Source organism: Lepidochelys kempii, chromosome 13, assembly GCF_965140265.1.
Source record: "Lepidochelys kempii isolate rLepKem1 chromosome 13, rLepKem1.hap2, whole genome shotgun sequence".
In the NCBI taxonomy this organism is placed as follows: Eukaryota; Metazoa; Chordata; order Testudines; family Cheloniidae; genus Lepidochelys; species Lepidochelys kempii.
This window is the reverse complement of record NC_133268.1, coordinates 35,053,430-35,075,846: the sequence shown is the minus strand read 5'-3', so window position 1 is coordinate 35,075,846 and position 22,417 is coordinate 35,053,430. Positions and strand designations below refer to the sequence as shown.

At 47.7% G+C, this 22,417-nt stretch overlaps 1 pseudogene; it reads right to left on the bottom strand.

Annotated features, from left to right (window-relative positions):
- Window positions 1-16,992: 16,992 nt before the first annotated feature.
- Window positions 16,993-17,943, bottom strand: LOC140897238 (olfactory receptor 11A1-like; annotated as a pseudogene).
- Window positions 17,944-22,417: the final 4,474 nt, after the last annotated feature.

The window sequence follows — 22,417 nt, the reverse complement described above, 5'->3', positions numbered from 1 at the left end:
AGATTTGGGTGTACCATGAAATTAGGCAGATTTCCATAATTTGATTCCATAAGGGTTCCAACTGCAAACTGAGAGCTGGTTTTATATTCTCTCATACCAGAGAAACTTCTTTACTTTGAGACTTTTGAATAAAATTTCCCACCCAACCAACGAGCTGCCACCCGGTTCGTTTTCCACTCTTCTGCCCCACACCCCAACTTTTTTCATTAATCTATTCTTAGATTTAAGATCAAAAGGGACCATTCTGGGCTGGAGTTTGGCACAATTGATTAAAAGAGCTTTAAACTAGGAACTTAGAGGAGATGGTTGGGAGATGCTCATGTAATCTCCACACAATATTTTAACCTTGAGATGGAGGAAAATCAAGTGAGAAAGGATACAGAAGTGGAGAAAGGAACAGCAGAGGGTAGGAGAATGGACTTTAAGAGGAAGGATAGTGCTGATACCAATCAGACAGGTGATACTGGCAGTAGAATGACTGTATCCAACTGGGTGAAGCCAAGCAGCAATAACTACAATGTTTGTACACCAGTGCAAGGAGCCTGGGTAACAAAATGGAGGAACTAGAACTACTGGTGCATGAAATGAAGCCAGATATTTTTGGGATAACAGAAACATGGTGGAATAGTAGTCATGATTGTAATAGAGGTATTGAAGGGCTGTTCAGGAAAGACAGAAATAAAGGCAAAGGTGGTGGAGTAGCATTGCATATGAATGCTGAGGTAGACTGTAAAGAAATTAGAAGTGATAGCTTAGATAAGATAGAGTTTGTTTGGATCAAAATCACTTTGGAGAAGAAAGTTACTTATAGGTATCCCTGGGATAGTGCTTGGGGTGTGCTGCAGACCTCAAGGATATGATCTGAATATGGACAGAGACCTTTTTAATGGTTTTAATGAAAAAAATACTACTAGGAATTGTGTGGTTATGGGAAAAAAAAACAATTACTCAGCTTCTCGTAATTGTTGTTCTTTGAGATGTGGTGTTTAAGTCCATTCCAACCAGGTGTGTGCACGCGCCGCGTGCAGGCCAGTCAGAAGATTTTCCCTTAGCAGCATCCGTAGGGTTGGCCTGGACACCCCCCAGAAGTCACAACTTCCTGGCCCCCAATATAGTGCCCTGACGACTCCCCACCCCTAAGTTCCTTCTTGCTGGCTACTCCGACAGAGGGGTAGGAGGGTGGGTATTGGAATGGACATGAACAACACATCTCGAAGAATAACAGTTACAAGAAGGTGAGCAACCATTTTTTTCTTCTTCAAGTGCTTGTTCATGTCCCGTTTCGGGCCTGTTGTATGATCAAAAAGTGTATCATAAACTTGTGTATTGAGGACCATGTTGCCGCTCTGCAGATCTCCTGGGTGGGGCCCTGCACCAGGAATGCAGCTGAGGAGGCCTGAGCCCTGGTGGAGTGAATGGTGGAGCCAGCACCTTTACCAGGCCATAAGACTCCCGAATGTATGATGTGATCCACGACGAGATGTGCTGGGATGAGACGCAGAGGCCCTTCATCCTGTCCACCACCTCTATAAATAACTGCATGGACTTTCAGAATGGCTTAGTTCTCTCTATATAGCAGGCCAGCGCTCTGCAGACATCCAATGAGTAAAGCCTATGCTCCTTGTTGCAGGAATGCGGCTTAGGATAAAACACTGGGAGGAAGATGTCCTGGCTCATGTGAAACTGGGAGACAACTTTATGAAGAAAATCTGGGTGTGGTCTGAGCTGAACCTTGTCCTTATGAAATACTGTGTAAAGGGGCTCAGATGTAAGTGCCCTGAGCTCCGACACTCTCTTAGCTGAGGTTATAGCCACCAGGAATGCCACATTGTAAGAGAGAGAAAGCAGGGAGTATGTCACTAGTGGCTCAAATGGAGGACCCGTAAGTCTGGTGAGGACCAGGTTAAGGTCCCAAACTGGGACAGGCTGATGAGTTTGTGGGTAGAGCCTGTTGAGGCCTTTGAGGAAACGGCTAACCATAGGGTTCGCAAAGACTGAGACGCCATCTGCACTCGGATGGAAGGCGGAGATGATGGCCAAGTGGACCCTTACTGATGACAAGGACAGAGCCTGTTGTTTAAGATGGAGGAGGTAGTCCAGTATGAAAGGGTCGGTGACTGATGGTGTTGCTCCAACCAGAGAGAGAACCTCCTCCACTTGGCAAGGTACATTGCCCTTGTAGAGGGCTTCCTACTGCCAAGGAGAACTTGTCTGACTTGATCAGAACAGGACAGTTCCATGGCATTTAGCCATGGAGCATCCAAGCTGTGAGGTGCTGGAGGCGGCCGTGATCCTGCGTGATCAGGTATGGGACCAGTGGTAAGGTGAGTGGGGTTGCCATGGACATTTCCAGGAGCGATGTGAACCAGTGCTGGTGTGACTATGCTGGAGCTATCAATATGACCCAGTCCCGGTTCCTGTGGACCTTCAGGAGAACCTTGTGGACCAGCAGTATAAGTGGGAACATGTAGAGCAGATGGTCCCCCCACTGGAGAAGGAAGGCATCCGTGATGGAACATGGGCTGTGATTCATGAAGGAGAAAAATAATTGACACATCCTGTTGCCGTGTGCGGTGAACAGGTCTATCTGGGGATGGAAAATTGAGCTCACCACATCTGTCCCGAGGGACCACTCATGGCCATGAAAAGTTTGGCTGAGACTGTCCGCCAGCTCGTTCTGTACGCCGGAGAGATATGAAGCCTGCAGGTGTATCGAATGCTCTAAACAGAAGTCCCATAGTGTGAGGGCTTCCCTGCACAGGGGAGAGGAGCATGCACCACCCTGTTTGTTGATATGAAACATCACCATGGTATTGTCCGTGAGGACTGATATGCATCTGCCTGATATGTGGGCTCTGAAAACCTGGCACGCCAGGTGCACTGCTCTCACCTCTCTGACATTGATATGCCCCCAGCCCAGATCCGAGTTATCTGTAATTAATGAAAGTTAGATGGCTGGGGGCTGGTGAAAAGTACTCACACACAAACCACCTGTGGGTTGAGCCACCACAGGAGGGAGTCCAGTACAGGGTGGGGCAGGGTTACGATGCTGTCCAGAGCGTCCTGGGCTGGTCGATAAACCGATGCCAGCCATGACTGAACTGGGCAAAGTCTGAGTCTGACATGCTGTACTACATAGGTGCACACAGCCATGTGCCCCAGCAATTTCAGGGTTTCCAAAAGGGCCATTGGGATGATGGCTGCCACTGCTGGGTAGGGTTGATGATTCTGGAGCGATCTGGACCTCCTACTCCTGGACCTGTTGGAGTGATAGGAGTCCACCTCCAACTCTGAGGTCTCCGAGTAGGAGGACCACAGAGGAGCTGTGCCCTGGGCTGCCGGCGACCGGTGCCGAGAGGCCAGGGATCAGTGCAGCTCTCTACATGTACTGGCCATGCTGGGGAGAGGTGTGTCGGGGATGAAGATTGGTGCACCATCAGCGCTATTTTGACCCTGGATTGGAAGTGGGGCCACGCAGTCACTGGCGACTTGTCCCTCCTCTGTGGGGAGGTCGGTACTGGGAAGTGCAGCATGTCCTTGGTCGCCTCAAGTGCCTCTGGCCTTGATGGGAGCTGGAAGTGGTTGCCTTGGCAATCCGGGGACCGTGGGGTATTCGGACTCGACTGGACCCCAGCCGGGGCTGGAGTTGACGAGACCCTGAAGGGGTGTAGGGACAAGACAGTCTGTCCCGAGGCATTCGTGGACGCCACCGACCCTTTAGGCTTTCGTGGGGGGGCCCGACCCCTCCCCAGCCTCTTCTTCTTTAATGGCACCGGGGATTCAGAGCAGTGCCGCACTGAGGATGGCTTCTTATGACCCAAGCCATGACGGTGCCGAGGAGCCTTAGGGTCCTTAGTTGGCACCGGTTCACACACTGTGGATGCTGGAGCACTGTGCACAGATGAAGAGGTACTCAGCTCAGGTTCGGTGGATCTGGGATTAGACTGTGGTCATAGCACCACCTCCATTAGCAGGATTTTAAGTCTCTGCTCCTGGTCTTTAAGAGTTCTGGGTCGGAAACCCTTACAGATCCTTCACCTTTCTTTCTGGTGACTCTCTCCGAGGCACTGCAGACAGGAAGAGTGAGGGTCACTCTTGGGCATAAATTTGCCATAGTCCTCACAGAGCTTAAACCCTGGAGACCCAGGCATAGCCCAGAGGTGGGGAAACATTGGAAGGGAACGCCTCCAAACAAAACTAAACTACTACAACTGTATCTAACTACTAACTAACTAAAGAACTATTTACACTGTAGGTACAAAAAACTACAGAAGACACTGCCAAAGCACTTGCCACAAGGGCGAGAAAAGTTCCAGCTAGCCATCACCAGCGGTAAGAAGGAACTGGAGGGTGGGGGTTCGGCAGGGCGCTATATTGGGCACCATGAAGGCGCGACTCCAGGGAGTGCCCAGGCCGACCCTACAGATGCTGCTAAGGGAAATACTTCTGGCTGCTGTGCACACACCTGGTTGGAATAGACATAAACAAGCTCTCGAAGAAGAACTTTAACTTCCCAGATATAGATCGGAGGACAAGTGCTACTAATAATAGTAGGGCCCAGATTTTCCTGGCTGTCAGAGATGACAGATTTATTCATCAAATAGTTGCCAAACCAACAAGAGGTGATGCCATTTTAGATTTGGGATTGGTGAGTAATGAGGACTGCATAGAAGAACTGGTTGTAGGGGACAACCTTGGTTTGAATGATCATGAGCTAATTCAGTTTAAATTAAATGGGAGGATAAACAAAAATAGATCTTCAACTAGTGTCCTTGATTTCAAAAGGGAAAACTTTCAAAAAGTAAGGGAATTAGTTAGGGAAGGGGACTGGACTGAAGAACTGAAGGATCTGAATGTGGAAGAGGCTTGGAGTTACTTTAAGTCAAAGTTGAAGAACCCATCTGAAGCCTACATCCTAAGCAAGGGGAAAAAAATTGTAGGGAAGGGTTGAAGATCAAGCTGGATGAGGAAGCATCTCAAACAGGTGATTAAGAGAAAGCAGAAAGCCTACAAGGAATGGAAGATAGGAGGAATCAGCAAGGAAGGCTACCTCTTGGAGGTCAGAAAATGAAGGGATAAAATGAGAACTGCCAAAAACCAAGCAGAGTTGGACCCTGCAAAGGAAATTAAAACCAATAGTGAAAGGTTCTATAGCCATATAAAGAAGAAGAAAATAAGGAAAGAAGTGGGACCACTAAGCACTGAGGATAGGGTGGAGATCAAAAATAATCTAGGCATGGCCCGACACCTAAACAAATACTTTGCCTTAGTCTTTACATCCAATGAAGAGATTATGGGTAGTGGCAGGATGGCTAATGGGAACGAGGATATGGAGGTAGAAATTACCACATCCAAAGTGGAAGTCAAACTCAGCTTAATGGGACCAAACTGTGGGCCTGGATAATATCCACCCAAGAATATTAAAGGAACTGGCACATGAAATTGCAAGCCCAATAACAAGGATTTTTAATGCATCTGTAAATTTGGTGGGTCACACCCTATGACTGGAGAATTGCTAATATAGTTCCTATTTTTAAGAAAGGGCAAAAAACTACTGGCTTCCTAGTTTGACCTCAATTGTATGCAAGGTCTTAGAACAAATTTTGAACAGAAAGTAATTAAGGACATAGAGGTGAACAACTGGGATAAAATACAACATGGTTTTACAAAAGGTAGATCATACCAGACCAACTTGATCTCTTTCTTTGAGAAGCTAACTGATTTTTTAGACAAAGGAAATGTAGTAGATTTAGTCTACCTGGATTTCATTAAGATATTTGTTACAGTTCCACATGGGAAATTATTGGTTAAATTGGAGAAGAAGGAGATTAATATGAGAATTGAAAGGTGGATAAGGAACTGGTTAAAAGGGAGACAACAACGGGTCGTACTGAAAGGTGAACTGTTAGGCTGGAGGGCGGTTACTACTGAAGTTCCCCAGGGATCAGTCTTGGGACCAATTTTATTTAACATTTTTATGACTGATCTTGGCACAAAAAGCGGGAGTGTGCTAATACAATTTATGGATGACACAAAGTTGGGAGGGATTGCCAATATGAAGGAGGACTGGAATATCACACAAGAAGAACTGGATAACCTTGTAAACTGGAGTAATAGAAATGAGATGAAATTTATAGTGCAAAGTGCAAGGTCATGAATTTAGGGACTCACAACAATAATTTTTGCTATAAACTGGGGATGTATCAGTTGGAAGTGACAGAGGGAGAGAAAGATCTGGGTGTATTGGTTGATTACAGAATGACTATGAGCCACCAATGTGATGTGATGTGGCTGTGAAAAAGGCTACTACAGTCCTAGGATGCATCAGGTGAAGTATTTCCAGCAGAGACAGGGAAGTGTTAGTGCCATTATACAAGGCACTGGTGAGACCTCATCTGGAGTATTGTGTGCAATTCTGGTCTCCCATGCTTAAGAAAGATGAATTCAAACTGGAACAGGTGCAGAAAAAGGCTACTAAAATGATCAAAGGAATGGAAAACCTATTTTATGAGAGGAGACTCAAACAGCTTTGTTTGTTTATCCTAGTCCAAAGAAGGCTGGGGGAAGATATGATTGCTCTCTATATATATATTAGAGGGACAAATACCAGGGAGGGAGAGAAGTTATTTAAGTACCAATGTTGACACAAAAACAAATGGAGATAAACTGTCCATCAACAAGTTTAGTCTCAAAATTAGGTGAAAGTTTCTAACTATCATAGGAATGAATTCTGGAACAACCTTCTCAGAGGAACAGAGGGTACAAAAAACTTAACTGGCTTCAACACTGAGTTTGATAAGTTTATGGAGGGGATGATATGATAGGACTGTCTACAATGGCACGTGGCCGATCTATGACTGCTAGCAGCAACCATCTCCAATGGCTGGTGATATGCGACACTAGATGGGAAGAGCTCTGAGTTACTGCAAAGAATTCTCCCCCAGGTGTCTGGCTGGTGGATCTTGGCCTCGTGCTCAGGGTCTAACTGGTCACCATATTTGGGGTCAGGAAGGAATTTTCCTCTGGGTCAGATTGGCAGGGACCCTGGGAGTTTTTTGCCTTCCTCTGGGACATGGGCCGCTAGCATAAATGGTGGATTCTGTGTAACTTGAAGTATTTAAAGCACGATTTGAGGATTCCAGTAGCTCAGCCAGAGTTTAGGGGTCTATTACAGAGGTTCTATGGCCTGCATCGTGCAGGAGGTCAGACTAGATGATCACGAGAGTCCCTTCTGACCTTAAAGGCTATAAGTCATTAGATCAGTGGTCCCCAACCTTTCTGTGGGAATAGCATATTCCTATTCCCAGAAGACTGTGGGCAGCAAGAAGCATCGCCGCCAAAATGCTGCTGAGAAACGGCAACGCTTCTTGGCAGCATTTCGGCGGGCGGTTGTCCAGTGGAAGAAAGGCTGCGGCTGAGCAGAGAAGAGACCCCCCTGTTGCAGTTCAATGACAAGACAGCACAGAGCTTTAAGCAAGCAAGCAAGCTGGTCTGCCAACCGACTTCTCCCTGTCAGCTTTCCACCTTCCCCCTTTATTCTTTCTCTCCCCCCGCACATTACATTCTCCAACAGATAAAAGGAATACACTGGCTTTGTTTAACATTCTTATTTACCAATTTCTATCTACCGCATTCCTTGCTCTCGGACCTTGAGCCCAGTCCTGGGAGGCTTCCCACGGTTCATGTCATCTGGGCGAGATTCCAAGGTTGATGCCCTTGAGAGGAGCTGTGTGTGCACAGCTCCAGCACAACACTCCGGGTGTGCCCTGAATGTTGCCAAGCGCATGAACCTTGTATGAATCCTACATCCCCTCCTTTTTTTATTTATTTGTGCACGGCCATCTCATGGTAGCCATCAATTTGCTTTTGCAAGCCAATTAACTCCCGGACAGACAAGGACATAACTCGTGGAGCCTGCCAGGGCGGGTCTCGACAAAGCCTTAACAAAAAGGAAATACATTGCACACAGCAACAGCAAAAAATAAGCTTAAGAAGGTAAAGTGTAATTGGCCGGGTCCCAATCAGCCATGCTAGAGTACTGGGAAGAAAGGTTCACGTAAGCAGCGAGCATCATCTCATTCCCAATTTCCTCAGGGTGATGACATACTAAAATAAGGCACGTACCTAACAATTCTTCAGCTGCTACAAAATCAGATAAACAAAAGTGGGTAACATTTGCTATTGAAGCCAATCTTTCCCATAGATTATATGTCATTCGGGCTCGTAACGGAGGAAGCGCTCCCGAGCCAACCCCTATAGGAAATAGAAGGCACAAAAGGCATACAATCAATACAAAATTAGCAGTAATTTGGGTGAGAATTGCCACAAACAAAGTCTCAGGAGTCTCTGGCTGTTGGTTTGCTGCCAGTCTTCGTTGAGCCGCAGCAACCAATGCTTTTACTGCTCCCCATGTCACGGGCTGGCTTGGGACGCTACGCCTCCTCCGTTTCCGTCCCGCCGTTGTCAACCCGGGAGGCACCGCGTTCTCCTCCAAGGTCAGCTGAAACTCCGGTATGGGGTTCGACAGCCCCTGGTGCCATGCCATGTTGTTTAAGTGCCGGTCGCACACACCGGGCCGGAACCCACAACGGTCCTGCAGGGAGAGACACAGCAGCATATCTCCGACCCCAAGTGATTAGAGGTACTGGGCCCAGCCATTGCGCATCGGGCAGCTGATGGTAATAGACACGCAGTCTTTTCAGTACCTCGGATTTGTGAAAATGCCGATCCGCGGGGGTCTGCTGATCTGCGTTCAGCATTAAATTATTTAAAGTAAACAAAAGGATATGCATTTGTTGCTGAATGTCTCCTAAGGTTTGGAGACGCAGCTCCCCTTGTTTTAATTGTTTGTCGAGCAAGGTTTTTAGCGTGCGATTTGCACGTTCAACAATAGCTTGGCCTGTGGAATTATAAGGGATCCTGTGTTTGAGACGGATGTCCCATTGGGAACAAAAGGTGGAAAGGGCTGTGGAGCAGTAGGCTGGGGCATTATCCGTTTTTATCTGGCTCGGGCGACCCATAACAGCAAAACAGGCTAGCAAATGGTGAATAACTTTGGTAGTGGCTTCCCCATGCTGTGGGGTCACCCAGAGGAATCCCAAATAGGTATCAATGGAAACATGTAAAAATGAATAGGGGCGGAATTGTGGCACGTGAGTGACATCCATTTGCCACAGCTGATTCGCTGCGGTACCTCTGGGGTTAACGGCATAAGAAAAGGTAGGGGCAGCAGCGGCACAGTGGGGGCAGGAACAAACAATAGAACGTGCATGATCAGCAGGAATATGAAACTGTCGGGCCAAAACAGAGGCAGACTGATGAAAAAAGGCCTGGCTTTCAATGGGGTCAAAAAAAGGGAATTTACCTGACCACGTAACGCGCGATCAGCGCGCGCATTGCCCTCAGTAAGTAGCCCAGGCAGAGGGGTATGACTGCGAATCTGAGCAACAAAATAAGGGAAATTTCGAGTGGTGATGAGATACTGTAAGGACAAAAACAGGCGAAGAAGGTCTGCATCGACCTGAGGGGTAATAAGGGCAAGGGGTAAATGATCAATTACCTGATAAACATAATGCATGTCCACGATCAAACTAAAGGGACAATCAGCAAAAAGTTGAAAGGCCAAAATAACAGCAGCTAGTTCCAAGGACTAGTAAAGGTCTTCAAGCGCTGTGCATGCAAATGTTATTGTACAAGTGAATGAAGCGCTTTCAGCTTTTCTAAGGGGAGGGGCCACTGGTCAATCCATACGGGCTCTAAGGATTGCCATACTAATGGTAATGCGGATGGCAAGGTGCGTGAGGGAGGATTTTGGGCCATTATATATTAATATCGAGGGTGGTGTCCAGCTTTACAAGTAAGTCATGGCCCCAAATATTGAGGTGGACAGGGAGTACAAAAGGGCAGATTGTAGCAAGGGCACGGCCTCCTGGTTTAGAGACCATGACCCAAGACAAACTTTGGTGCCCGGGTTTGCTACCCCCAATCCCCCACAACTCTTTAGAAGGAACTGTTGGCCAACCGACCAGCCATTCCAGATCATGAATCACCGTAACGTCAGCTCCAGTGTCCACCAGCCCTGTAAAAGGAACATTATTTAAGAGAAGTGTTAACTGAGGTTTCGAGGGGCGGACCGACATTGTTAGAGCAACAAGTGGAGAGGACGTGTTGTGAGACGGCAACTGAGACAGCGTCGATCCAAAGCCGCCTCTGCCCCGGGCTTGATCCTCTGCGGCTGGCACCTGATGGGGACTAAAATCAATTGTGCAAGTGACCGTCCACGCAGGAGCGACTGCGGAAGATGGGTCCATACCTGAACCTTAATAACGCCGTTGTAATCGGCGTCAATGACTCCTGGGATGACAAAAAAAACCCTGTTTCCCAGCGTGTGAGCGAGGGAGAACCAGACCCACAAATCTGTCAGGGAGAGGTCCCGTCACCTGGGTAGGTATGGTGCAAACCTCCCCTGGCAACTGAAAATCAGCGTCCTCCTGCATAATCAAATCAAGCCCTGCACTTCCGGCAGTCGCTGCCCTCATGGAGTCTATGGATTTTAAAGCAGAGGAACAGTTGTCTGAGTGGGAAACTCCCCCGTTTGGCCCTGGGTTCGGGGGAGACCTGTTGTGCGGTTTCCCGACCCGCTATGACACTGATTAGCCCAGTGATAGCCCTTCCGACACTTGGGGCACTTCTTTGAGGGGCGGGCAGGTGCCGTCGATGAGCGGCACTCCCGCTGAAAGTGACCCTCCTTACCACAGTGGTAACAACGCTTCCCCTCCTTCCCGCTTTTTCGCAGGGCGGCGGCCATAACCCCAGCTTTATGTGCTTGTGTGCTGATGTTTTGGCACGCCCGCAGCATGTCTGACAGCTCTAGAATTCCAGAGGCTTGTGCCGCCTGGAGAGCACGGCGGCAATCCTCGTTCGCATTTTCAACCACCATTTTTAACAGGATCTCCTGAGCTGCTGCAGGGCTATCCACCTGTCGGAGGATAGCCTCCTGCAATCTGTTGGTAAAATCCATAAAGGACTCTGATGCACCCTGATGGATACTGGCAAAGCTTTTGGTAGGCTTGCCTGAATCTGGGGCCTTCCAGAAAGCATGCTGGGCACAGGTGGAAATAATGGAGAAGACGGCCTGAGGGAGTTGAGACTGCATCTGAACGGTAGCAAACTGGCCCTCCCCTGCCAAGTGCTCATAAATGATACCTTGCTGTCTATATACCTGGGCTTGGCGTTCCGCCATCTGCCGATACTCACTAAGCCAAATAACATACTGACTGGGTGTCAGCATCATGCGCAACAGCGCCTTCCAATCTTCAGGGATCAGGGTGTACCCAGTACCTAGCCCTTCAAGGAGACCACGTACATAGGTGCTAGTGAGGCCAAACTCACGAATCGCTTTCTTTACCTCTCTGATCACCGAGTAAGGCAAACTGACCCAGTTTGCAACCTGGTTGCCCTGGCCATCATCCTGTCAGGTCACCGGACAAACTGAGACCAGATCAGCCAGCTCCTCCGCTGTAATATCTGAGCGAGTCTTCGCTGCGTGAACCATTTCTTGCACCAGCGAAAGCCCCTGAGCAGACGCGGACGACGCCCCAGGGGGCCCCGGAGCATGGTGGGGATGGTGATCACACACCGGCTCCGGTGGGGAAGGCCAGGGAGGTTGTGGTAATAGAGGCACTGGGGGCGAAGCAGGGGGATGGATGGTTGCAGGAGCGGACGGGGTGGCGGGATCGGCAGCCCCTCTGTTGGCGCAGGAGAGGGTCTTTCCGAGGCGACACACTGTGTTGCATCACCAGGAGGGGGGATGGCTGCAGGAGCGGATGGGAGTGGTGAGAGCACCAGCCTCGCGAGGGAGGGCCTGTCCGAGGCGACATGCTGTATCGCGTCGCGGCAGAGGTGCCAGGCTTGTAAAGCCTGCACGGGTGCCCGAGGCTCTTCGTGCAATATCTGGCCCAACTGCTCCCAGTCCGCTAGCTTAAGGGTTCCAGCTTCAGGGTACCACGGGCATTGGGCACTCACCTCCTGTAGCAGGAGAGTGAGTTCTCGAGTGGGGCAGTCGTGCTGAGCCTTACGCAGCAAATACTGTAGCTCACTGCGGTGTTGCACTTGCAAAGCAGAGAGGGAGCTTCCTATACTTACCACAACGAAAAATACTCACCGGGATCCACGAAGTGGATGAGTGACGCGTCTGAAACCCTTGCCAGGCGAGGTGAGTGCTGAGGGCCCCATGTTTGGGTGCCAGTTGTGGCGGTTCAATGACAAGACAGCACAGAGCTTTTAGCAAGCAAGCGGCTGGTCTGCCAACAGGCTTCTGCCTATCAGCTTTCCACCTTCCCCCTTTATTCTTTCTCTCCCCCCGCGCATTACATTCTCCAACAGATAAAAGGAATACACTGGCTTTGTTTAACATTCTTATTTACCAATTTCTATCTACCGCATTCCTTGCTCTCGGGCCTTGAGCCCAGTCCTGGGAGGCTTCCCACGATTCACAACATCTGGGCGAGATTCCAAGGTTGATGCCCTTGAAAGGAGCCGTGTGTGCACAGGTCCAGCACAACACTCCGGGTGTGCCCTGAATGTTGCCAAGCGCATGAACCTTGTATGAATCCTACACCCCCCAGGTCTTCAAAGTTGCAGGCTGGTGCCCTAACAGCTGTTAATACTCATTGTCTGCAAAAATTAAGGTAGAGCAGTCAGTGCTTTTGCAAAGGTTGTGACACAGACACAGGTCGATGTTTCCTAATCTGTAAGGATTCCAGCCTCCATTCAGTATGTTTCTAAAATACACACTTTCCTAGGGGAAGCTCAGTACCACCCAAGAAACGTTGGTAGCCTCTCTGCTTCCCACTGAAACCCATAGAGGAGACACTCAGCAGGAGACACTCAGCATCTCAGCACTGGGCTGGGAAGGTGCATTGGAATCTGCACCCCAGAAAAGTCTGTAGAGGCAGCTGAGAACCTGAGGGGCAAGGTCCCTGAGCAAACAATGAGTTGTCGGAGAGAGAGAGGGAACAGCCAGCCAGAGAGCACGATAGTGCAGGGAAGACAGACACACAGTGTGTAAGGGCAGAGATGAGAGCTGGGTCTCCTTTCTGATCCATCCATGGCTCTAGCTGCAAACCACAGAGAAACCGACTCTGAAGTCCTTCCTCTGGCACAGCTCCCAGCATGTGGGGACACCGTCCAAGAGGGTGTCTCAGAGCAAGGGCTGCATAAGAACAAGGACCTGAGGATCTGACCCAAGGCTAGTGATACTCACCTTCAATCCTCGGTATGCAGCAGTGTGCCCTCCAAGGCCAGGGACTGGGGCTGGTGTCAGACACCCTTCTTGTCTTAGGTCCTGGGAAGCCCCTGTGTGTGGCTGCTGGGACAGGTGCCTCTTGCTGCCCAGGCTGACTGCTGACATCACACAGACCCTTAGTGCCTCCTGCTATGGGTTCCTACAGGTTTTATCAGGGAAAGCAGCTGACCCCTGGCCCTTGCTGCTGCTGCTGGGATCTCCCTAAGGACTAATGCCTGTGATGCTCTGGGTTCCCTTCAGAGGGGAGTTGATGTTGTGTTACTTGTTCAAACAGTGTAACAGCAAGACAGCTGCAATTGGCATCCTAATCCCCAGGGAAATCTCCCGTTTGCAAAAGTGCTGTGTGGGTGAAGAGCCCAAGTGAATGGGAAATTAGTTACAGTCCCTTTAATGATCATATGGAACTCCTACATACCACTTTCCAGCCATGGATGTCAAAGCACATCGCAAAGAATATCAAGTGACATCATCCTCATTTCACAGGAGAGAAAACTGAGGCAAAGAGAAGGGAGATAATTCCCAAATGTAACCCACCCTTGGCATACCCAGGAATTCGGCACTTTGACCCAGACTTCCTCTGTCAAAATGCACTGATCTGGACCACACACTCCAACACCCTTAGTCTATTACATATGGAAATCTTTAAAGGTTATCTCAGGGACTTATAAAGCTGCCCTTCAATGTAGTACCTAAGCACCGTCCATGTAAAATGGATGACAATAAGGAAGCTCCTCATAGACATCATGAAGTTTCCAGTTCTTTTCCCCTTTCGGGGTGGAAAAACTCTGCTTTGGTACAGTGGGTTGAAACTTTTAGATTTAGTTTTCTTTCGGGGGGATTGGTAGGTGTGATTTTTTGGGGGGACAGAACATTTTTAGCATCAGAATAACAATCTCACAAGGTGCACAGAGACTCCTTGCGAATTGAGCACCATCCACATCAATCTCTAGCTAGGTCCTGAAGTGCTCTAGCCTCCCAAATCAATATTTAGTTAGGGCCTGAAGTGTTCTGTCAAACGGAGCACTCTCTACCTACAGCTTGAAGTACTTTGGCCACCCGGATACATATCTAGCCAGGCCCTGATGTGCTCTGCAAAGACATGGGCCAGGTAAACCCTCCCCCTCTTCCTCCCCGGCGGCTGGTAGCAGATCCCATCCCTTCCCTACCACACAGTGCCGAAAGGCTGCTGCTGGCCACATTCTGGTGTGAACCATGCCAAAAATCTGGGGGGCAAAGGTATCACACCTTTCTGTACACAGTGCTATAAAATCCCTCCTGGCCAGAGGCAAAATCCTTTCACCTGTAAAGGGTTAAGAAGCTAAGGTAACCTCGCTGTGACCCAAAACGACCAATGAGGGGACAAGATCTGGAGGCGGGGGAAAAAGGCTTTTGTCTGTCTGTCTGTGTGAGACCTTTGCTGGGAAGAGATCAAGGATGCAAGCTCTCCAACTCCTGTAAAGTTAGTAAGTAATCTAGCTAGAAAATGCGTTAGGTTTTCTTTGTTTTGACTTGTAAATTTGCTGTGCTGGAGGAAATGTGTATTCCTGTTTTTGAATCTTTTTGTAACTTAAGGTTTTGCCTAGAGGGATTCTCTATGTTTTGAATCTGATGGCCTGTAAGATTATCTTCCATTCTGATCTTACAGAGTTGCTCTCTTATCTTTTTAAGTTCTTCTAATAAAGTTCTGATTTTTAAGAATCTGATTGGGTTTTTTGGGTCTTAAAATTCCAAGGGGTTTGTGCTCATCAGGTTTATTCTCACACCTCCCCAGGAAAGGGGGTGTAAAGGCTTGGAGGGATATTTTGGGGAAATAGGAACTCCAAGTGTTCTTTTTCCCAGTTCTTTGTTAAAGCACTTGGTGGTGACAGCGTTTAGCCTAATCCACTTTGCGCCTTGGGGAAGTTTTAACCTAAGCTGGTAGAAATAAGCTTAGGGGGTCTTTCATGCAAGTCCCCACATCTGTACCCTAAAATTCAGGCCCTTGACAGGCCCCTGAAGGATTGAGCTCACAACCCTGAGCTTAGCAGACCAAAGCTCAAACCACTGAGTTATTCCCCGTGCCCCTGAGTGCCAAGTGTTATTGACTTTCATGCATCTGCAGTCACTGGGGTTTGGTCAAAAAACTATTGGTTTAAAACTATTGCAAGGACTCCATGCGCAAAAAGTAAACTTTTAAAATGCATAAGCCTGCCAAAGTGGGACAGCAATGATAGTGGAGGGAGCCTGACATGGGAGCTTAACTGTTTGGAACTGGTATCTTGCTCTGAAAAGCAAGCGGACAGAGACGCTATGGGAACACAACCATTTTGTCTTCAGTTCTGAAACAGATGAGAGAGACATGTATTTTGCTTGGTAATTCACTTTGTTCTGTCTGTTAATACTTTGAACCGCTTAAATCCTACTTTTAGTATGTAATAAAATCACTTTTTACTTATTAATTAACCCAGAGTATGTATTAATACATGGGGGGAGGGGACAAACAGCTGTGCATATCCCTCTATCAGTGTTATAGAGGGCGAACAATTTGAAGTGCGTGTGGCCAGTCTACCTGACTTTCTGATCTGGCTCCCATCACATTGTATCTCATGAGTTCACAGTTAAAAATATGAGCGTTATTTTCAGGCTGAATTTGTCTAGCTTCAACTTTAAACCTCACCCATTTCAATGGTGCTTGGTGCTTTTAACAGTCCTACTAGGTGCCTAAATTCCTTTAAAAATCTGTCCCTAAGTGTAATTATTATCATTATCATTGATACTTGTGGTGCCCAGTTTATTTATAGAAGAAAGGTACCATTTATTATTGTTATTATTGATGGCTGATTACATGTAGACTGTCTGTGCTGTGGCACCTTAGAGACTAACAAATTTATTTGAGCATGAGCTTTCGTGAGCTACAGCTCGAAAGCTTAAGCTCAAATAAATTTGTTAGTCTCTAAGGTGCCACAAGTCCTCCTTTACTTTTTGTGAATACAGACTAACACGGCTGCTACTCTGAAACCTGTCATATAGCCTGTCCGTTTCTTAACTTTTAAACTTACACTTCTAATGGTCTCCCAAAGTGCCTAGGTTCCTCTTATTTTTAAGCAGAGGCACACTACTCTGTAAGAAGTGTGTGGCCCAGCCTGGGGGAGCAGCGAGTTAGACGCAGTTTAGGTACGTTAAGCCTGCGGGTTCGAGGCCTCCTCTGTAATAGAGCTTGAGTACTTTCGGGGGAGGGATAGCTCAGTGGTTTGAGCATTGGCCTGCTAAACCCAGAGTTGTGAGTTTAATCCTTGAGGGGGCCATTTGGGATCTGGGGCAAAAATTGGGGATTGGTCCTGCTTTGAGCAGGGGGTTGGACTAGATGACCTCCTGAGGTCCCTTCCAGCCCTGATATTCTATGATACTCTAACCATAGCACCTATCTGCATCTTTAGGCTCCTAAATCCTTTAAAAAATCTGGCTCAGAGAGACTAAATTCATGATCACAAAGGTCTCTGAGGAAAGCAAAGACCAGAACGCAGGGTAGCACCTCAGCCACTGGACTCTTCCTCTGTAGCTGTTGATAACCACAGTGTGCCATCACTCTGTATAGTGGAATTCCAGTTGCCAGCCTCAGGCTACCTAGAATGTGCTGTTCTCACTCATTCAAGCATGTAAATTTACTCCTATTTCAGTTGAACCTAATGGAATGAGATAAGATCATCTTAGCTCTTGCAAAAAGCTCTCTGTTTATTGGCAGTCTTTCTCCTCAGGGCTTTGTGTACTTCTTTGTTTCTCATGCTGTAGATGAGAGATTTGACAAGAGGAGTCAGGACTGTGTAGAAGACAGAGAACACTTTGTTCAGGTCTCGCAGTGTATTGGTGTCTGGGAGCATGTAGACAATGATTATGGTTCCATAGAAAATGGTCACCACAATGAGGTGAGAGGAACAGATGGAAAATGCCTTCTGCCTCCCCCTGGTGGATGGGATTCTCAGGATGGTGGTGATGATGCAAACATAGGATGTCAGGGTTAACAGAAATGGTGTCACTGTGAATATAAAGGCCATGATGAAAGTCAGAAGTTCAATGATGGTGGTGTCACTGCAGGAGAGTTTTACAGTTGGGGAGAAGTCACAAAAGAAATGGGGAATTTCATTGGAGTTGCAAAAAGTTAATTGTGATGCCAAAAATATCACTAACCAATTGGCCAAGAAAGCACTTATTCAAGAACCAGCCATTAGCTGAAGGCAACATTTGCTGTTCATAAGGGCTGCATAATGCAGGGGGTTACAAATTGCTAAATACCGGTCATAAGATTATGGCAAGGAGATAACTTTATGTAGCTGCCAGAGAACAAAAGAAATAAAATTGTGTGATGCAACCGCTAACAGAAATGGTTCTGTCTCCAGTCAGGAGACTGGCCAGCACCCTGGACAGGATGGTGGAGGTGCAGCAGGTGTCCAAGCAGGACAAGTTCCCCAGGAAGAAGTACATGGGCATGTGAAGGTGCTGATCAGCCACAACTAACACAACGATGAGGATATTCCCCACCATGGTCGCAATGTTACGAGAAACAGCAGGAAGAGAAGAAAGTGCAGTTCCTGGAGGTTCCCAAATCCCAGGAGGATGAATAGTGTGATGGATGTTTGATTTCCCAAGTCTGCATTTGCCATGGATTGTATCTAGAGAAAATCCAACAAAACCTGAAGGAGAACCTGGACAATATATATATTTAAAGTTTAATGGAGCCAGTTAGAGACTGGAATTTCCATTCTATGGGAAATTCTGAAATTTCAAAACAATTTTTTTCCAAATTGGAATTAAATATTAAATTTCCCATGGAACAAAGATTCTGAAAGTTTTGGATTTGGAAACATAAAAATATTATATTTTGATAATATTGATTCATTTCATTTTGATAATGTCAAAACATTTCCCTGAGATAAGGTAACACTGTTGCCTTTTGATAATGTGGTTTTATTTTGTTTAGACTCTTCTATTATATTAAAATATTAAATATAATATTGTATGAATAATATTAAATATAATATATAAATAGAATAGAATATTAACATGACTGTTTTAATATAATATAAAACTCAAAACAAAATGAATTGAAATGATAAAGCAGGCATGATCAGACTGCGGTTCATGTGTTGCATGCGACTCTTTTACAGGTAAAGTGCAGCTCGCAGATTCCACCCCCCCAACCATTCTCCACCTACCAGACAGGGGGAAGGGGAGCTTCTGCCCTGTGGCGGGGTGGTCTCAGGGGTTTAGCCCCACAGGGGGCACTGAGGCTCAGGGCACACCTGCTGGGCTCAGGGCTTCAGAAGAAGTGGGGCCGATGGCCCGGCAGGTGCACCCCACGGGGCAGAAGCCCAGAGCCCTAACAGGCATGCCCGATGGTTCTCGAACTTCTGAAGATTATTATATGTGACTTGAAGGGTCAGTAAGTTTGGCCACCCTGTGATAAAATAAAAATGAAATGCTTTGTCTTTTCTTCCTTAGAAAATGGTGACAAAATTGACACCTTGTAAAACCTTTTGATTTTGACAAAACTGAAAAATTGAAAAATGCTCCACCAACATTTTTTCCCAGCTGTAAAATGTAATACATTTGTAATGGAGTTGGAGCTGCCGTGTAAGAACTGATGGATACTCTATGTTGACCTGGTGATTGAGATGTTTTCTGTGGGTATGTCTGCACAGCCCATGGCAGTGAGCCACCCAGCTTGAGTTAACAGACTTGGGCTTGCTGGGCTCTAGCTTCTGCACTCCAAATAGCTGGGTAGACATTCTGACATGAGTTCTGAAGCCTTGGGAGTGTGGTGGGCTCCAGAACCTGAGCCACAACTGGAAATCACTATCTAAACAGATATTTTTAGCATGGTAGCTCAAGTCCTGCAAGCCTGATTAATGGCCCTGCACACTTGAAACACAGCAGCTCCCACACTTGATTTACCTACTCCAAATTGATTCCCCACTGACCGGTAACTGTCTGGCGTTGCAAGCTTCCAAATAGCAATCACCACTCGCTTCTCCACTGTCAGAGCAGCTCTCATTTTTGTGTTGCTGAACTGCAGGGCAGGGAAAAACTCTTCACAAAGTTCCTGGAAGCTGGCTTTCTGCATTCAAAAGTTCTGCAGCCACTGCTCATCATCCCATACATGCAAAGCAATGCAGACCCTCCAGTCAGTGCTTGTTTCACAGGACCAGAAACGGCGCTCAACAGACTGCAGCTGCTCTGTGACTGCCAGCAGCAACTGTAAATTGTTTTTGTCAATGGCTTGCAGCAGGGCCGCTTGAAGGACAGCGCTGTGTTCCGCACGGTGGGCCCTACTTCAGCTCTCGAAATACTGCAGAAGAAGGCGTGAGGTGTTTGAGATGCACACAGAGTAGGCTCCATGCTTCTGGGGTTATGGCGTACACATGGCAGTTTTATGGTGTGAAAACCATTGGGTTGTTTGCCGTTCATATGAGGGAGGGAACACAGTGCATCATGGGATGCTGATGCAATGTTCCTATTCTCCCCTGTGACAATGTTTTGGTCCCATGAGGTATTGTGTAAGCATGGGAATGGTCCCGCTATTGTGGGGAACTTTCCTGGCTTATACACTACCCCTATTTTCCCTTTCACTACTAAATGGGCTAGTGATAGGATCTGAGTCCTCACTCCCACTTCCTATACCCAGAGGCCGGCCTGACCTCAAGGTCTCCCCTTTCACTTTCCTGTGTGCCAGAGTCCTTGTAACGCTAACAAGGCTGGGCCCAGGATTCTTGCGGGGCTCGACCCCGAGCCTTGTTGTGGTCACTTAGGGCAGGGGTAGGGTGTCCCCACTCCAGCTCTCTCTGAACTCCAGCCCTAGCTCCTGCTCCACCACTCTCCCTCAGCTCCCGCTCCACCCTGCTGCCCTGCCTCCAGCTCCCTGGGCTGCTTCTCTGGCCCCCCTGGCTCTGCTTGCTGCAGCTCTGCTCCCAGCACAGGTCTGCTCCCCCTGGGCTGCTTCTGTCACGCTGCTCCCAGCACGGACCTGCTCCCCCTGGGCTGCTTCTGTCACGCTGCTTCCAGCACGGACCTGCTCCCCCTGGGCTGCTTCTCTGGCCCCCCTGGCTCTGCTTGCTGCAGCTCTGCTCCCAGCACAGGTCTGCTCCCCCTGGGCTGCTTCTGTCACGCTGCTCCCAGCACGGACCTGCTCCCCCTGGGCTGCTTCTGTCACGCTGCTTCCAGCACGGACCTGCTCCCCCTGGGCTGCTTCTGTCACGCTGCTTCCAGCACGGACCTGCTCCCCCTGGGCTGCTTCTGTCACGCTGCTTCCAGCACGGACCTGCTCCCCCTGGGCTGCTTCTGTCACGCTGCTCCCACAACGGACCTGCTCCCCCTGGGCTGCTTCTGTCACGCTGCTTCCAGCACGGACCTGCTCCCCCTGGGCTGCTTCTGTCACGCTGCTTCCAGCACGGACCTGCTCCCCCTGGGCTGCTTCTGTCACGCTGCTTCCAGCACGGACCTGCTCCCCCTGGGCTGCTTCTGTCACGCTGCTTCCAGCACGGACCTGCTCCCCCTGGGCTGCTTCTGTCACGCTGCTTCCAGCACGGACCTGCTCCCCCTGGGCTGCTTCTGTCACGCTGCTCCCACAACGGACCTGCTCCCCCTGGGCTGCTTCTGTCACGCTGCTCCCACAACGGACCTGCTCCCCCTGGGCTGCTTCTGTCACGCTGCTTCCAGCACGGACCTGCTCCCCCTGGGCTGCTTCTGTCACGCTGCTCCCACAACGGACCTGCTTCCTGGGCTCCTTTTCTGTACTTCTCCCCCCAAAACATGCTCTAACTTCTAGTTCTTTTTCATAACAGGATTTTGTAATTTGCTGAAAAAAATAAGATGTTCAACATTTTGCATTAAATAGTGATCCTTTAGTTTGATTATTTAATCTAAAACACTTTTTGGGTCCTCACCTTTGTCATTTTATCCACCAGCTCTACCCCTAGAGCTAAATATTCCTGGGTTAAACAGAGGCACTGCAGTGCATATCCCAATGTGACGATCGTATTTAACACACCCTCCATACACAAGCTACCACTAATTTGTTCAATTTTACAGTTTACATCATCTACAGTCCTGTTCCCGCAGTCGTGAGAACTCTGACCAGGGGTATCTATGACACACCTGGGGCAATCCTCAATTTGTTTCTCTTTCAGGTAGTGCTTGATGCTTCAGTGCACAGCAAGTCGTACAAGTGCACGCATAACAGTTTTATGGTTATGAACTTGCAAAGGCTCAATACCGAATTTCTCCCTCAACCTGAGATAGTACTGGCCTTTAGCATAAGCATCCTCCTCTTCTTTGATGTCCTGTTGAGCATATGGCTTTGGGTCTGAGTAAAAAGAGATCAAGTTCAATCCATTTGCTCTTCAGAGCTGCTGGTAAAGCTTTATAAAGGTGAATATTATTTGCAATACACGTTAAAAGGAGTAGATAAATATTTCCTTTGTTTTGTAAACCAGTGGATAAGAGAGAAAGTGGAAGTGCATGCTGTCAAGTGTGTGTGCACAGGCACACTTATCTGGGGGTGGAAAATCAGACCCTGTGTGTCCACTGAATAAAGAAACATAGTCAATGGTGTTATAGCCAAACACATTGCAAACCAGGAAAGAAAGAAAGTAATTCAGGTCACCCTTGCATACATGAAAGACAAGTTTGATTGTTTTGTTTCTTTTTGTCTCCTTTCAAATGCCTTTAGAAGAGTATACTCTCTTATTTTATTGCTGTTCAGTGCTTCAGCAAGTACTAGTCTCCTGATGTTGGTTAAATACTAATAACTTTTAGGTGAATTGACATCAAGGAATATAAATTCTAGCAGCCGGTATAGAAAAATTACCATAAACTGATTCAAAGCTCACAGTAATATAATTGTGCAGTTTAGAGCTAATAGGTTTCACAAAACAAACTTAATAAATTCTTTTGGGATTCAGGAGAGCAGGGGGTGGGGGAAGCTATGCTTAAGGTCCTGTCTATAAACAGGAGTTGGGGGAGGGAGTGTGACGTGTTGCTACATATTTTTCCTCCTTTATTGTAAAACAACTTTTTAAGCGTTTATTTTATATGAAAAACAATACCAAATACATTATAAAGGGTAACTGTGCTATTTCT